The following is a 17,835-nucleotide window of genomic DNA, read 5'->3' on the forward strand; positions in this document are numbered from 1 at the left end:
TTTAAATGTCACTCAAGCAGATTTCAACCCAGATTCGTTTTTTGTAAGTTGTTTAATTGAAAAGTTTTTGAGTGATTTAATTGATCAAAATTACCAAAAAATATATTTATATGTAATTATTTAGTGTCTTAAAATATTCTATAATAGAAAGCTTTAAGGTTTTCAGTAAAAACTTTATGAAATAACCGTAAAACCAGCTGTGAATAGGCTCTATCACAACTAAAGAAAATTTGGCCAAAAACATAGGAAATTAGATAAAGCGATATATTTACTATAATTAAAAGAAACAGATAATCTTATTCCAACACTTTTTATATAAAAATGTAACCTGTAATACATGAAAACACAAATCCGTCGGCGCTACACAGAAACGCTCCGACGGCGCATGCGTTAACTCAGCCCCCAGACACGAGTAGGTATTCAGTTCATAAAAAAATATTTATTCAAATATTTTAGATTATATATTTACTTATTTGTGATTAATAAGTTATTACTTGTAATGAAATGTGGAGAGACGACAAAAAATTAAACCTTGTTAAATTTTATAATCTTACAGCACGGGTTTTGTGTATATAATAAATTGAACAAAATTTTATAGTTTTATTGATTTATAATTATTGTCAAATGCTTCTGTACTAGGCGTGGTATAAGATGTAAAAGCATAAAATACTAAATGCGTAAAATTCGTTACATCATATTAATTTACACATAATGCATGTGTATTGCCTATCATTTTCAATTCGTATCAGTTATTAGAAAATATATACTCGGAATTACATTATTTTAAATATTGACCAAAAAAATTTCCTTAATATAAATGTCTGCGAATCTTCCTTTAAAGTTTTAACTTTCCTCGCAATATACAACAATACTTTGGCAATAATTTAACTCATTGTACGTGCAGTATATATTTAGTCCCATTGCAATAGCTCGCGTTACACAGATAAAATACGATGCCAAGTCTTCCGCGGCCAAAAGAAGCGAAACGAAAGAGGAGATTTAGTGTGGAAATTTTGGAAGTCAGCCGGCACTATGTGGCTTACATTAATCATTTGCCAGAAAAATGCTAGCTTCTACTCAATTCCGATTGCTTTACAGTTGAAAATAAAAACATTCCGACATAACAGCTATTAAATAATCCGTATTAGCTAAACGCGTGTAAATTCTAATTTAAAACGGACTTACGGCCTATTTACACAAATTTACAACGATCCTTTCTTCTAAAGGTGACCCAAATTACCATGAAAAAAGTTTAACAGCCCTTTATTTCAGAACAAACAGAGTGTAGGTGGAATCCTGTGTAATCCTGGCCACTTATCACGCGTGCAAAATGCAAATTCAGACCGAGCGTACGTAGTATTAACGAAAACCGGACCGGGTAGGCACGTCACTAAAATTGACAAAGTTTGTAAGTAATATTAACAAAGGCTCTACGTTACCTTGTGATGAACTTGTTGGGAGAGTTATGTTACATATGAGATTATGATGAAAAAGGATTTATAGATTGTATAAAATACAAATTCTTAATATTATGTAAGTTTTTTTTATAATAAGTGTAATGGAAACCTCAAAAGATAACTGTAAAAAACAATAATAATTATACATTTATACATGGATATGGAAGTATAATGTGCTAATAAATCATACAACAGAAGTGATGCAACAATAATTGAAAGCGAAACAATAAACGTTTCCGACGATCTAATTAAATTAATGAGTGTGTGTAAAGATATATTCACATAAAGAACAACAAAGATATAGCGTGTGCAACAGCTATACATAATACTGCCTTTTCAATACCTCTTCACATTATTGATTAGGTTCTGAGAAAAACTTGGCACAGTGATACGCCGGCATACGTCGCGTATGCGCGGAGCATTATAGAGCAATTATTAGAACGCTAGTGCCATTTCATAGATTTCTGTATGGTACTGTGTTTTAGTATAAAATAGGCATTTTTATTACTCTATTATCGAAGATTTACGATCTCAGCTTAATTATTGTTACGTGAGAAAAGTTCCTAACACGCTAAAGTAAACTGAGAGGTTAAATCGTTATAAAATTTCCTGTAACATTTGACATTGTATGTAACATTAATTTGGCAGTACGAAAGGCTAATCTTCGCCGTTTTAAGCGAGCTATGGTCTGCCGAATCCCAAAGCTTAACGCCTGTTTGTTAGCTCTAATACGCTTTTAACACCTGCGTTTTCGGAGTTATGTAATGCGAGCACGAGATAATGTAGCTTTTGTATAGACTGCTGAGTGAAATGTGTGGGCTACGTAAGCTGGCCGGGTAATGCGAACGAATACAAATAGTTTTAGTTGATTGACTGATGCGTATTGATTATTCGAGGAACGGCGAATGGCCGATATTAATAGACGTACATTTGATCGTATCTCAGCAATGTTCTAGAAGAGTTGGATAAAAAATACGTGTACATTACGACTCTTTATATTGAAGATATATTTGTATTAGAATTATTTTCAGTACTTAACTCAACAGATGCAGATTCACATTGAATTTTTGTAGAAATATACGCACTTACTATATGTATAGCTATATACATACTTCATAAATGTACTTAAATTTCAAAACTTGATCAACGAAGATTAGATTAAGGTTTTGCAGTCGTCTTGCCGCAATAAATCATTAGGTTACATACCCAACATTACAAGCAATCCATTTCTGAGAAGTAAACCAGTCTCTCAATTATCTCATCTAGTTACGACTATTTACTTTGCGACATCAAACTAAATACATTACCGTATAGATTTATAATTAGATAATTATCTAAATTAAATGGTAAAACTATTTGAATTAATGTAACTAACGTTTAAGGCGATACCTCAAGGTCCATTTTCATACATTTTGTTTCACCTTTAATCTGGGTAACTAAACAAGTATTGGCATTAGACGTGAATTTAAATTCTTTACTTGCCAATACTTGTTTAGTTACCCAGATTAAAGGTGAAACAAAATGTATGAAAATGGACCTTGAGGTATCGCCTTAATGAATTTGGAGTGAAAGTATATACGAATACAGCTTATTTTAATTGGAGGGGGAGGGTTGTGTACTTCTTCATACCTCTATTTATAGAGTGAAGAGTACTTCAGTAAATATTGTTGTTATAATATTATATGCTATAGTCAAAGAGCAAAATTAAAGTTGTTAACCCGATATAGCGACTTATTGCTTGGATTAAATGTTATACCTACCTATATATTATCTATTATTTTAATTATAGCTTGTGGCCTAGTACGTATGCCAAATGAACAAGGCATCTGGCGTGTGACGGATACATTGTCGAGAGTATTAGTCAAGACTGTTTCCCTTCTCAATATATTATAACGAACCGTTGTGTGCTTGTAGCTATGCTATAGAATAGTGCTGAGATAATAAATGGGTTACAATAACCTACTGTAATTTTTGTTGAAAAGGTAATATTAGTCAGTCAAAGATATGGAGGTATTCTTTTGAAAAACTTATATGTTTGTAGTAAAGTTTATACAGCGATCCCAGAAGATATTTTTAAAAATGTGAGACAATAATACAACCAAATATATTTTTATTTTATTTTACTGCTTATTTTTCATTGTCACAAAAAAATTATCCATCAAATAAATTTTAACGAAGTCAAATGAATATTCAAAGTGAGACAAAGTAAAAACTTTTTACACACAAATGTAATTTTTAATTAATTTATATTGCTCTTTATCCTTTTTTATTTTAATTCATTTGGAACAACAAACAATTGTGTAATAACACTCTGAATGAAAATAATAAATAGGCATAACAATTACACAACTAATACCGTCCAATGAATGAATGAATGAATGAAGATGTCCAATGAATAATCCACTGAGTAAAGTAAAATCCAACGAAGACATTTTATTTGATGTTTGAACAATCAACCCTTAAGGACGCAGTAAGCCTCTGCCTATAAATAGCGAATCGTATATAGAAAGAAAGTCCACAATTCAGAGATTCAAAAGGAATTAAATACAACATTTTTTAAATAACATGAGATCTTTGAAATGACTTAACGACATGAATAACTTATTAATTTCCAATCAATACGATAGATATTCATGCAACTAATTAATTATATTAAACAAACGTAGCCATTTGTCATTAAAAGTTATTTTGTATGTGGAAATATTCAAATTATTCTTTTTATTTATATTTTACAATTTAATAACTTCATGGTAATTATAGCTATAATTTTATATCGTGATGTATAATTTAAATGATGAATAGAATTAGTATGCATTAATATTGATAACTGCCATTATAGCAATACAGATTTATTTTTACACTTCGTATTGTCTATTAAAGAATCAAACAATTTCAATTCTTCAGTTAAAGCTTTGTAATATCAGTGTTTTTATGTATTTAACATAATTAATTTTAAGTATTTGATACTACAAATTTATAATGTGTGAGTATAAATGTTAAATGTTTGACTCATCCAATTTGTTCTTTCAACAGCTCTTTAATTCAAGCAATGCATAAATTACACATTTAACTTTTACAAACAAGTTTATAAACAGATTTGAATTAATATACTTACAAAACAAATCGAATTCATTTACATTACACAATTAATTGTTAACGTTGATTTAATGTGTTTCTCCACTTTTTATAAACAAAGTTTTGGGGTCGCTATTATCAAACAACCACAGAGTATGTAAATAGTATATAGTGAACAGCCACGTCCATATTTTTGCCGTCATGTTAGTTAGCCCGGGACAGAGTCATTATCAGTTAATAACAAATCGTTTAAGGGCCTACGTACACAAACGCGAAATGAACGCGCCACCAAAGCTGCTTATGCAAGGCCATGCCGCCACACAAATCTACTTAAGCACGCGCGATTTATACGTATTTACAATATTTCTATTACGATAAATTGGAACGCTAAATTTTGAGGCTTTAGCCCAGGTGAGGGCATATCTGCATATTTATGGAAACCGCGGAAGCCTTAAGGGGAGCGTCTCGGCTTTAAAAATGGCGGAAAATGTAAACGTTTTTTTACCCCGCAAGTTTTTAACAAGATTCGCCTTATTTATGTTGTACTAGGGCGGGTATCTGGCTCGATTTATTGCGGAGAACTGTGACTGATCGGAGAACTTGCCTCCACCGGTACGGCTGAATATAAATTGGCTGTTTTATCTTTACTCTCTTACCTATTGTCTTTAAAATTTCTATTCATCGTTATCTCCATTGAGTCGGGTGCAATGTTTACAAACAGTTTCTTTAATTGTGTATCATAGGTTATCGAAAAAGTATAGCATTTTATTAGTTGTAGACGAATCTGTCGGTGCTTCATTAACAATGTTTTGGTAATTGTTATCAATATGGACATTTGCAAACTATACAAAGCAATGACCGTGATAATAAAATAGCACCATTAATGTATTCAAACAAGCTATACTCAGACTGGGTTACGCATTACATAACAATTAAATTTCTAATATTAAACGTAAACACTTATATCACAGCAATTAACACGACAATAAAACGTCGGTCAACTAAAGATTACAGCAGTCAGTGCATTTGATCTGTCACAATAACGCTTACTCCATTATACGTTGACCTGTCCTGTGCTTAGATAGTAAAAGGGCCTAGGAAGAGGGGTGAGGTCTGAATTGTTTGGTGTTTGTATCGTAATGTAAATCAGCTAAAGGTGACGAGAGTTCAGCGGTTTGATAAGCGAATGCGTTGACAAGACTGTTGTTGTATGAAACAATTTTGCTATCTCTTTGTATCTGAGTGGAAACTGCTGATAGGATGCAATTGGATCTCAACACATGTTATCCGTGGACATTAATACTACAATTTAAATAAAAAAGACAATATTACAAATGAAATAACGAGAAATTATGTTTAAATATTTTCTGTAAAGTGTCTATGATATGATAAAAAATACATTCTAAAACTGAAGCTGTAAACTAAGAAAGAAAAGAGAAGATATCCAAAAACTTTCCGAGCTAATGAGCGTCTCATAAATAGATTCATGTATAATTTATTAGGAGCCAGCTGCATTTTTTCGGCTTTCTTCGCGTCTAGGGGATGAACGAGACTATTTACTGGGGCTTAAGTTAAGCGCTTGCACTTTAAGGAGAATATACTACGGATATAGATTGCGTTTAAAGATTTGTTAAGTGTACATTAATATGCATCCGACGTATAAATGTGACAGAATCACTTAAAACGTTAAAAGAGTTTTGAAGTGATGTAACAAAATGGAACTCTAACAGAGACCAAATAGTAACAAGAATTAAAGTTAAATACTGCCAAATGTTTGCTGCATTAAACTAACATACGTTTATGCAAAATATATCTAGATTAGAATAATAAGTCAAATCTCTATCTCTATATCAAAATGGTACCAGGACAAAACCTTAAACCCGAAACATAAATCAATGATCCAAATTTCGCCGCTCTTTATCTCGTATATTTTATTTAAAGCAGGTAATTTTTCACAAGTGAGACAATCGTTCGATACAAAACACATGTCACACGTGTCGATATGCAATGAGATTGTGTATGAATTAAAGATTCGCCAGCTGCCGGCATTAGTTGCTGCACAATGAACGAAATGGAACACAACCATACGCCTTTTTAAGTCAATGACACTTCAATTGTATTTTGTCTACGTTAAGAACGGTAAAGCCGTGTTTTCAATTCGTTTTTAAATGTTAGTTCAACAGCTGACCGTTTATAAACATCTATTGAAATATAGAATTTATAATTCAGTTAATTTAATTTATAATATCGGTATTTGTTTTTGTTAATTATTTCTTGCGTTTGTGAGTTGTGTTACGTATAAATGTTTGTATTAAGAATATTAACTCTTCCACTATCACAATAATTTAAAGACAAACTTATCTCGTATTAGAGAGATGATACGTTCTCGAGTGTTAGATTCGCAATTTGAATTTTAATAAAACACAGCATGTTCGTGTATTCATACGTCACATTAATGCTTGTATCCACGGCGTGTACTCGCAATTTACGTCTCTCGCGGGAGACGAAGAGTAATGTCGACGTAGGGTGAAAAAATAAAAAAAATCAACCAGTCGGTCGACAAGTTCAGCCAATTATAACTGACAAGCAGCGCAGGCGCGGCCGCCTGGTCAATTTCAAGCCTCCAAGCTACAAAACACAGTACCTACAACTATGCATGTTTCTCATTATTAGCCGACCAAAAGGGACGCATAAATATCGACCTAATTATTATTTCACGGGTGGATTCAACGTGATCAAACGCTGTTTAATTAAACAATTAATTTAATTGTAATATAAACAGATTTATGATATGTGACTTTTAATTTATTTAACGCCAAATGTGAACTTGAGAACGTAAAATAAAAGAATGAAACGTAATTTATTATTCAGCTTTATACATGCCTAGCTTTGAATTTGTGACGCTCTTATAAATCATTGTGTTAATTTTATAGTCTCTAAATTTTATAGGTATTTATAAATTTATTTTAATCTTCATAATATGTAGGCGTTTTAGAAAAGACAAAAATATTAAATTTTCCGTTCAATAAATTAATAGGGTACGTTCGAAATCAGGTCCAAAAATACATCATCAGCTGTTTTATATTCTATCAACCGTCCACATTCATTACAGGTACGTTCGAAAACTTAAAAAGTGCCTCGGAATGAATCATGGCGTGCGATCCCTAAGAAATATTACACACAAGCTGGCACCATAAAGCAAACGGCGTGGCACAAGCGATACAACGATAGCGACACTGCGCGCCCCGACAGACACCAGAGAACTGGCCTGTCTGGCTGCCACAGGGTGTTTGGATACTGACGATGCCTTTTATATATTATGCGGTATTAAACTTATCGATATATATATTTATTCGGTATTCAACCTTTATGTTTTGCCTAGCTAGGTAGTGAAGACTAAACCACATAGTTTCTCCATCATGCAAGAAATCAGTGTTCCGAGATTGAATTAGATTTAGCGCAGATGGGATAATTAAATTGATAATTAAAATCGACGATAATGCATACAATGATTACTAAAAAGGGTAAACTGTTTACCAAATATTCTGGTTGGTCCTGATATTGTACTCTTGGAGACAAATGACTATCTATCTAAAACTCCCTGTCATATACTTAAAACCATACACGGCTTAAAAAGTCTTATGGTTTGATAATACTTTATCATTGTCATGTTCACAGTAACTACCGTTGAACGCAAGCCATAATTTTATAAATAGTAAATTAATAAACAAAGCTACGTTCCTTTATTTCCAAATGTGATGAACGACTACGAGGCACATTAAAATAATGCGTAGGAAGCATTGCGTATTGTTGAAGATCATTATTATTCCGTCGTAATATTTTTGTTAGTTTTGACGTCATAAATAAATAAATACCTAACTTGCGACTCGTATGTAATATTAAATTGTTAAATTATTAAGTGAATTTAACTGTGATTCGAATAAAATTATTAATCTATGTGATTTCCTATAATGATATAGTAACAGTGGAACTCCTAATAAAATTTTAATTAGTTACATTATTTACTTAATTAAAAGTCCGGCAACATCCGAAAGGGAACCGCCTGTGTATGACTCCCACATATTTTACTCACCAACACAGGGACGTAATGAAGCAATTATATATCGATATTTTTATGCATAAAATACTTGGCGGATATCTGGTCGGGCCGCGTCGGAACGTTCGCAAATAAAACAAAGCGTGAGGTTATTGTTGGCGCGGGTAGGTGTGTGTCCGTCTCGGTTATCGAGCTTTTAACCCGACGCGCGACATTTCGCGACATCGACTCGATTTATCGCCTCACTAGCCCACCACTCATTCGTATTTCCCCGGCAGAATAAATCCGAAATGAACAACCTAAATGAACGAATGCGGATGCCTGGCAGTCCATGCGGATCGGATTCTCGAATTTTACTCTATGCTTGTAACGAATGGTGGAGTAGCTTGAACGTGATATCGGCGGCGCGTCCCTTGTCAAAATAAGGGGCATTTAGACACCCGCTGTGGGCAATTTTCCAGACCGTTTCGGCTATCCTTACCGTACGGATCTCAAAGCTCGGTCATAACGACTATTAAATTTAACACATTATATTTTTAATGCTCTTGTGTACATAATAATGGGTAGGTTAATGGTTTTTTATGCATTCCGTTATGAACATGCATGTTATGAAATTGTGATATGAAAATGTTTGCCTAAGTAAATTATGGTTGGTGTGAATCGTTATACACGCTAACGTATGGCTCGTCATTTATACTATATGAAAGCGTCACTTGTATGTCCGTGTTGTGTTCCGATTCTGAATGATAAACAGATGTAGATTTTATCAATGGACATTTTATAGCTGAGAATAATATTCACTGTATCAATAAACGTACAAAATAATCTTCTAAAGTTGAACGGTGTGAGGAAAGATTATAATACGTGGTAGTCAGTTTAAAGTTTGTTTCGTGAGTCTATTCGCTGTGAATTATCTGTGGTAGTATGTGCATTATAATGGGGATGAAAAGTTTTTAATAGTGAACTAAAAGCCATTCAAATCCATTTAACCTGTAGGTATGTTAAATTTACCAACACATTTAGATTTTAAAAATCATAATTTCTATGAAATAAGCGAAATTGTTGTCGAAAACGGATCTCAATCCTAAAGAATTCGTATTGAATACGATGTAGTCCTTAAAATACAACAATGTAATTCAAATCAATATCTATTGTTTAAATGTTAGCTAATATTGTATGCGTCTTTTTGCCTATATTATTACTGCGTATAGTCTCCTGGTAATCTGAAATAATAAATAAATAAATAAATTATAAATATTTTAAATTTAATTTCATCTGTATTTGTAAAATAAACCAGTACGTTTTTCACTAACAATAACTATGATGTATAAAGTAAAACTTGGCTCAGTGTGCGTGTGGCGGATCTTGGCCGAGTTTGTTCAACTCCTAGTCTTCAGTTAACTCGTTCCCCTGGATTTATGTCTAGAACTTTCAGCTCACAGCTCTTTGCGACACTGACTTCCTTTTGTACGCGATTGTTTCTTTAAAATACTGTATTTTCTTCTTAATTTTTATGCACAGGTAAATGTTCGCGTTCTGTGGTTATAGACTACGAAAATAATAGTAAAAAAGCAATGATTCCGCGCCGTAATGTGTAAGTAAATAGCAAAAATACAGAACCGGAATCTGTCTATAATTAAAATTGATTGCGAAAACATCTACTGGAAATAATAAAATAAAATAGAATGCGTTGTTTTAAAGTTTGTAATTTCACATAACAGTTACCCACCGACATCATTAAACACATTTTGCTTATTTTACTATACGTTCTAAACGACGAAGATGCTTTATTTTTTGTAAAAAATGGCCAATATACGTCTTAATTAAATGTTATATTTATAGAGCTTCTGTTTTAATGTTTATCGATGTAAATTCAACGTTTTATTATACCTACTCAATATGAAAATAAATATTATCTAGCCGGTATCGTTTCAGAAGTATCGTTAGTCTGTTAATAGCGGAACATAAATGGGGAAAAATACCAGCTCTCATACTGAAGTTATTTCCTGCAGTTTTAGTTTGAAGACAGCGTTCAACAACCTTGCAAGTTGTCTCTTGGGACACGTTGACTGGATGTCAAGTAGACAGTAAAATTGGCTGTTGTTATATAGCCGTTTTTAATAAATGATTCTAATTTCAATATTTAATCCGATTTCGAGAATGAACCAATCAAAATAACGTACCTATTTGTACTCATTAGAAAATTTTCGTTGTGATTGGTCCGTTTTTGAGATAGATGAAAGCTATTCGGATCATTTATTGATAATTAGTATTTATGGCGGTATGTCAAAGTACAATACTGAAATTAAAATAAATTTCCCATTGTTTAAAAACTTGAGAATTATATAAATATTAAAAAAAAACTTAACAAATAGAATACTATAGATTTCAGGAGATTTACAGAACAATTTTATTTATTTACTAAAATCTATCTTAGGAAACTTTGTTGGCACAAAACATAGCTACACACAAAAACACAAAAGACTTCCAAAATATAATGACCATTTAGGTATACAAAATAGCACATCCATTCATTCCGTTCTGATAAGATGGGCCGAATAGTGGCTGGACATTTATCTTAAAGATTAATGAGCCAATTTTCTTAGTTGGCTATAAAAAGATTCAGTAGTTCGACCTCCAATGCCATCATGACCACTTACTGGTTAACTTTGGGCCATTTGATGTTTGAATTCCTTTACGAAACGATATTCTATAGTATTAGTAATAAATATATTGAATATTATGTGATATATTATTTTTATATTTCGATTGCCTTATGTTTTATTGCGGTCATGATAACTCGTAAAAGATAATGTAATATTTAGAAAAAATTAAAACGCGAATGCTGCAAAGATATTGCTCTTAAGGGAGTCACTTTGATAAATAAAGAAGGAAAATTTTAAATTCAAAATAACAATTATAAGGACAGAATTCCCCCATCCCCAGGGCGGGATACGAGGAAACAAATTGGATTAAAGTGTCAAAGGTGAAAAAATCCAGTATATAAATACTTTATCACCCACCATGTCTGCACAATATCAAATACGTAATTTGATACGCGAAATTCGACCTCGCATCTTTAAAAATACAGCGTATTTTAAATTTGGTATGCATCAAGAAGCCATGTGATTAAGTCTAGTATTTGCATTTAAAACGGTAAATAGTTTGTGTTTTGTGAATGAACGGGCGCGTGTTTATGACTCGTTTTATGACCTGTTAAGCGAAGGATCGCTCGTAAAACATATCTTATGGCTTTAGTTTTTACAGCGATTTTTTTTATTTCATTCATAATTTGTGCATAGCATTTTTATACAATATGAAAATAATTTTAATAAAATATTCATACGAAGTTGAATGCGGATACGCTTTGTTTTCGCTCACATAAATCGCGTACAACACGGGCGCGTTAACTTATTTTTGTTCGTAGGTACGGCAGGATAGATGGATCCAATTCCAAATTATGTCTATCTTGGGAATTAACGGTGGGACGAGGATTCCAACTTATCCAAAAAAAGTGCGGCGAACACGGCCCGTAGTAGGGGGGAACGGGGACGGATGGAAGTTATTTTGGAATTATGATTCCGGATGCGTCCTGCGAGCGGCGCGTGTTTCACGCCTCGTTTCGTTGTAATATCTGGCTGCAACAGTTTAACTTGCAATTGAACGCAACTAGATTATAGTGTGATTTATTTTTGCCTCCTAGTTGCATTTTAACTGTCAATTTTTGTATACTGTTTGTTAAGTAAATATATTATACAACTATTATGTATTTGGCTGAAGCATACCAACATACATGCTAATATAACTGCATAAATTAAATGTATGTTTATATCTTTATAAAAAACTTATTATAATTTTAAATTGCTTACATAATATTTATTTCCGTCAACTTATTACGCAAGAGAACTTTGTATCATTTAAAAATTCTTACCAACTCAAATGTAAACGAGACTCGCGGGATCGCATCCAGTATCTCGGACCGAAATTAAAATGTTTGGCCAAAAATGCGCGACGTGTGTTTTAATGGGGTGTCACCAGGGTTCTTAAGTATTCCACCGGCCCACCCTATAATACCCAGTCTCCTTAGTCTGCCACGTCCTCCCCTTGATATATTAGTCCCAGTTCGTCGTACATAATTTTGCAGCGGGGTGGCGCCTCCCCTACTCCCTCTGCGAGTGGTGCGATGCTAACAATACCAAGGTTTTGTTTATTGGTCTATAATAAGTGCAAAAACTACACCTTTCATTCCACGTGTTGCTTGGGTTCACCTCTGATAGAGCTTTGCGGCATAAAAGTCTTTCTGGGTACTTCTTCGGATTAAAAGTATCCTATATCGCTGGCTTACAAGGTCATATGTTAATTTTACTTATGTTGCAAAATGGAGAATTAATTTTCTATTGGTAATAATTAGGAAAGACAATAATTCATGGTTCACCTTTTATTTATCTTTCGGGATTATTGGAAGTTTTCACTGATCGAGGCTTAGAATCATGTGATATATATAATATGATATATATTCAATTTGCACATCAAATATAGCTTAGAACCTGGTAATAGTCAGTCAGCAATATGTTATTCTAGAACACGATTTATTTATATACATCATTCCAACTGAATCCATTCTACAACTTCTGCTTTTAACATACAAGCATCCCTCAAACTTTCGCATCTAACAAGTCAAATGTATCAAATCCCAACCAATTTCACGGATGTTTTACTACAAAAACTGTATTAGTTTAGATAAGCCGTGTGTTTACTAATTAATGTCGAAACAAAGAGTTATATATAAACAGTGGCACAAGTTATTTACAACGGTCGCGTTTGTTTTTGCACATGGTGCGACAGAGCTGAAAATAGATGAACTGTACGATCATACGTCCCAGACGTGTTGTGGGACTTGATGTGTCAATTACATTGTCTTTAATCTTTGGGATATGAATAACTATTTTTTATGGCATTAGTTTATTAGAGGGTTTTAAGCTAAGTGAAAAGAGAGGCATTTAGTAATTTTACGGCTGGAATTATATTTAAGTTGATCATATAATCACAGCTATATAATTTTACTGATGAAATAAATCTAATCGCTTCCCACAATTGAAGTTTCGGTTCCAAAAAACAAAGTGACTGTTAAAATTTAATAAACTTTTTTTGGTTATATAAGTATTGAACCTTACATGCGTTCACTTGGAATAATTAATGTACGAACACATTTATTCATTGTATCAATTGCACAAAGAGAAAATTTGACGTTACGAAATTAACCGTACATTGCAATATGCGATTCAATACGTCTTGTCTGTGCCTATATCTGTAAAACTCGATTACAGATACACAAGAGAGCCATCCATCTGTCGCAGTCACGTGGCTGTATTGAGTTAGGTATGTTTAACTTTGTGCAAAATTCTAGGGTAACAAATTGGAATGTATTGCCGGGATACCAACGTAATTTCGCAGGTTAATTCATATGTGAAATTACCTCAATAACTAAATTACATAAAACATAAACTAAGAGAATTGTACCACAAAGCAAAAAAGTTTGCAACATTTATAAACTTTCATTAATCCAGTTGTTAGTAGGTGAATGTCGAAACTTATATAAAGTTACTTTCTCGGAACACACAATGCCCACCACATATTAGACGGAGTATTATATTAGTCCATTAGTTAAATTAAGCAAGATTTCTCTCCCTCTCCCAGAAAGTTGTTTATCATGTGAGTGCCTACTTTAGGGATTCACTTGCAGCAATACATTGTGGTTAAGGCATTTAATTTTGTGTCAGTAATAAATCTTCGTTTTATAATGTTTTATGAAGTCACGTTGAACTTGAGACCTTATTGCTCAAAGTAAAGAGGCGTTGTTAACTTTTTGTTTCACGTATTACGTTATTAAGATTTAATCTTATAACAATGAGTGTTTAAATGCGAATATTTTTTTGTCTTTGGCAGAATATAAAACACTGGGCGTTGTTTGTGACTTCACCTGCCTGAAAGGGTTTTGAAGGATAAAATACTCACTGTATTTTTCCGGGATGATTACAGCCTTTATTATATCAATTCTAGTTATTACAGTCTATCTGGGTGACAGATTTCATTTAAATCTGTTCAGATATTTTTGCGTTCATCTCTAACAAACATACAAACATCCTTAACTTTCGCATTAATAATACAAATATGTATATTCTGTGAAAATTTGGAAGCGAATAAACAATGTACCATTGAACATTGAGTCATTAGAAAACAAAATGGCGGCGCACTGTAGATCAGAGCGCCCACACGCCGTCACAGCCGTAGTTTTGTTTATGGTATTCCAATAGTCTACAAAATAGTAATGATACCTACTGATACCGTGCTTAATGGACCCTTATCAAGTATTCGGATTGGCATAAATCCAACATCACAAATTACATTTCTGAAAACTTAAAACTTGTTTTTTAATACCTCAATTTAGTTACTACATTAAATAGGTAAATACATTTTCTTATAATAATATTGATCTGTGTAAAAATAATATGCCATTTATATTTCATTTTAAAACTAAAAGCGTTTCAATTTACTTCTGATGTGTAATAAATTACAAAAATGTTAAGCTACGAAACTTCTATAAGCTTCGAATAGATTTCTATAAATCAAAGATGTCATATCAACCATGACTATGCGGAAGAACTGTGAAATCTACGCGATAAAATACAACGAATTTATTTTCACAGTTAATTTTGTCTAGAGCTTTTGTCCATTATATTCGCTGGGGCTTTTAAAATATTAATGTATTTGGGTTTTTAATGCGACTAAATTTATTTTTGCTACATGATTTAAAAAATAATAACACCAAATAAGAAAAATATATTTTTTCAGATCATAAAAATTTTGGGCTTTATTCTTTTGCGTAAATGACTTCTAATTTTGAAAGACAGTTAATTACTTCTAGATAACTAGACACTACCTACGATTTACATACAGTATACATTAAAGATTGATTCAAATTAGAATTTATAGCATACTTAACTGTTACGTCACACGGCCACCAACAGAGCCTAGCCGCGGGCGTTGACTAGCCAATTCGTCAGAAATAGCCGGCCTTATAAGTTTTTCATTAAACCCTTCCATTGACGGCGTGAAGCCGCTTATTTAAATACGACACCTTAAACACCGCCCGAGACATTTTCTACCCACCAATTTGCTGTTGTAATTGCGTCGTTACTGTGACAAGGCGAACATGTACCTTTTATGAGTGTTATTATATACAGCGGCTTTATTTTTACGACGAGATAATAAGTTGATTTAATTTTAAATACTTAAATTTGTAATACTTTATTTGTTGCAGGGTTGGCTTCAAGAAAGCTCAAACGAGAAGTTTTTAAAGGCAAAGGCACAAAGCATTTCATTGACATTAAGGGATGTGTTACACAAGACATAGTAAGTAAATATACGCGTATAAAAGTTGGTCAGAACGAGTTGCCGAGCGTGAAGCATGAGTGCATAAACCATCCTTGTATCCGATTAAATTATTTAACGTCTTCATTCGCCAGCACGCATGGGGCACGGCGCGGATGCTAAGATACATCGGGTTAGCGTGTGTAAAGCCTAGGATAGGCTGAATTAATTTATTGTAAAAACTAGCAAATGCATACTTATTTACTACTCTTATTTAGCTCCGGAAATTTCATTCTGATATTCTAACTTTAGTTAATCTCAACCGATTTTATAAGATTGGGATGTTTAAAATTATCTATTTTGGGACTCGACCCCCGCCCTCGTTACCAAAAAGGCTGCAAAGTCTTCGAAACGCCGGGAGAAAATTAAAATATAGAAACCGATAAAATCCGAAAAATACTTTAATTTTAATGTCTAACGTTCACGTAAACATAAGAAATCATTAAGATTGGGATGTTTATTTTGTGCTTTTGAACAGAACTATAGTCGATCAATTCAAAAATTATTTCCATCTTTATCAGTTTCAAAATTTACTTAACCGACTCTAAGGCGAAATACTACAGCACATAGAATTAGATATTAAATAAAGCACAATTTTTTTAAGAATATACGGCAGGCCATCAATTTCAACTAATCTCTTTTTTAAGAGGCACTTAAAATATAATTAACCAGCGAGATTTAGAACAATTTAAAAGCAATAAAACATCGCCAGATAGTACATTTAAGACGGCTTTAAATGTAGTATATTATTTAATATTAAAGATCTTAAGGTAAACGGGAGGAGTGCCTGCAGTTCCGCGATAAGACTCCCCCTGCCTCCCCTGGCTTTTTGGGGGGGTGAAAGACTTAAGAGGCTGCCATACATCAAATTGCGTTTAAGTTAGATAGCTAGTTTGATATATGGCTTCTATTATTGCATATCTGGAGAACATTATCGTCATAGTGTCCTCGAGTTTGGGAATTTTCTTTTATATTTTTAGTATTATTGTGTTTTTAAGTGTTTTATGTTGTGTAGAAATATATGTACTTACTTATACATAACATGTTGATACATAATATGAGTTTATTACCTGCTACAATAAATGGTTAAATTAGTTACGATTTCACACTTAACAGCACCTGACATTAATAAAATATAAAATCATGAATAAAATATATTTTCACTTCACAAACACCTGACTTGAAACTCAACGTGAGAATTTCAAAAACGAACTAATAAAAGCATCTTCAATTGTAGTCAGAAGTAAAGTTAATGTTTAATACAACAATAATTACAATAATCTATACAATACCGTCATACGAAACACAAATGCACGCATAAACAATAAATGGAACGAATTACAATCGCCGCTCTATATCACAGGCACGTAGACGCGTTGTGGCATAAACCGATATAAATACAATAGCGGTGCACTATCGATTTATGTATACTTCCAACCAATTTAGCTACTGTAATCCGGTACATTAGAGTGCTATGGGACGCTAGTCAGCATTATCAAAATATTTTAATGTCATTTTTGTACAAATCCTTTATTGCAGAATGTAGTTAATATACAGGTGGTTTTTAAATATAAAAAATGTATAAATTCTATTCTACGGTGTGCAATACTACTTTAGTACACAGTCCTACTTCTTTTACATCGTTTTTTTATATATAATATACGGTTCACATTATATTTCTTATTTTCCAATATTATATGCACTAAGGCATTCTATGTAGTATATAAGTGCAATGTGCAAATACGTTTTATTTTTAAGTTTTGTGTAGAGCTAATTCAGTGACTATTATGCGAGTTACTTGATCGTCTTGACGGT

The 17,835-nt window shown here is 32.8% G+C and overlaps 1 protein-coding gene and 1 long non-coding RNA gene across 2 annotated transcripts in view; one reads left to right on the top strand and one right to left on the bottom strand.

The window, feature by feature from the left end:
• Window positions 1-17,835, bottom strand: part of LOC115441266 (homeotic protein ultrabithorax) — a 134,664-nt gene that overhangs the window by 68,027 nt on the left and 48,802 nt on the right. The gene's annotated exons all lie outside the window — the stretch shown is intronic.
• The window catches only part of LOC115441267, a 64,408-nt gene that overhangs the window by 474 nt on the left and 46,099 nt on the right, over window positions 1-17,835 (top strand). The window contains exon 2 of the long non-coding RNA XR_003938454.2: window positions 15,911-16,002. This is a non-coding gene — a long non-coding RNA (uncharacterized LOC115441267). The remainder of the gene's footprint in view (window positions 1-15,910; window positions 16,003-17,835) is intronic.

Source organism: Manduca sexta, chromosome 21 (assembly GCF_014839805.1).
Source record: "Manduca sexta isolate Smith_Timp_Sample1 chromosome 21, JHU_Msex_v1.0, whole genome shotgun sequence".
In the NCBI taxonomy this organism is placed as follows: domain Eukaryota; kingdom Metazoa; phylum Arthropoda; class Insecta; order Lepidoptera; family Sphingidae; genus Manduca; species Manduca sexta.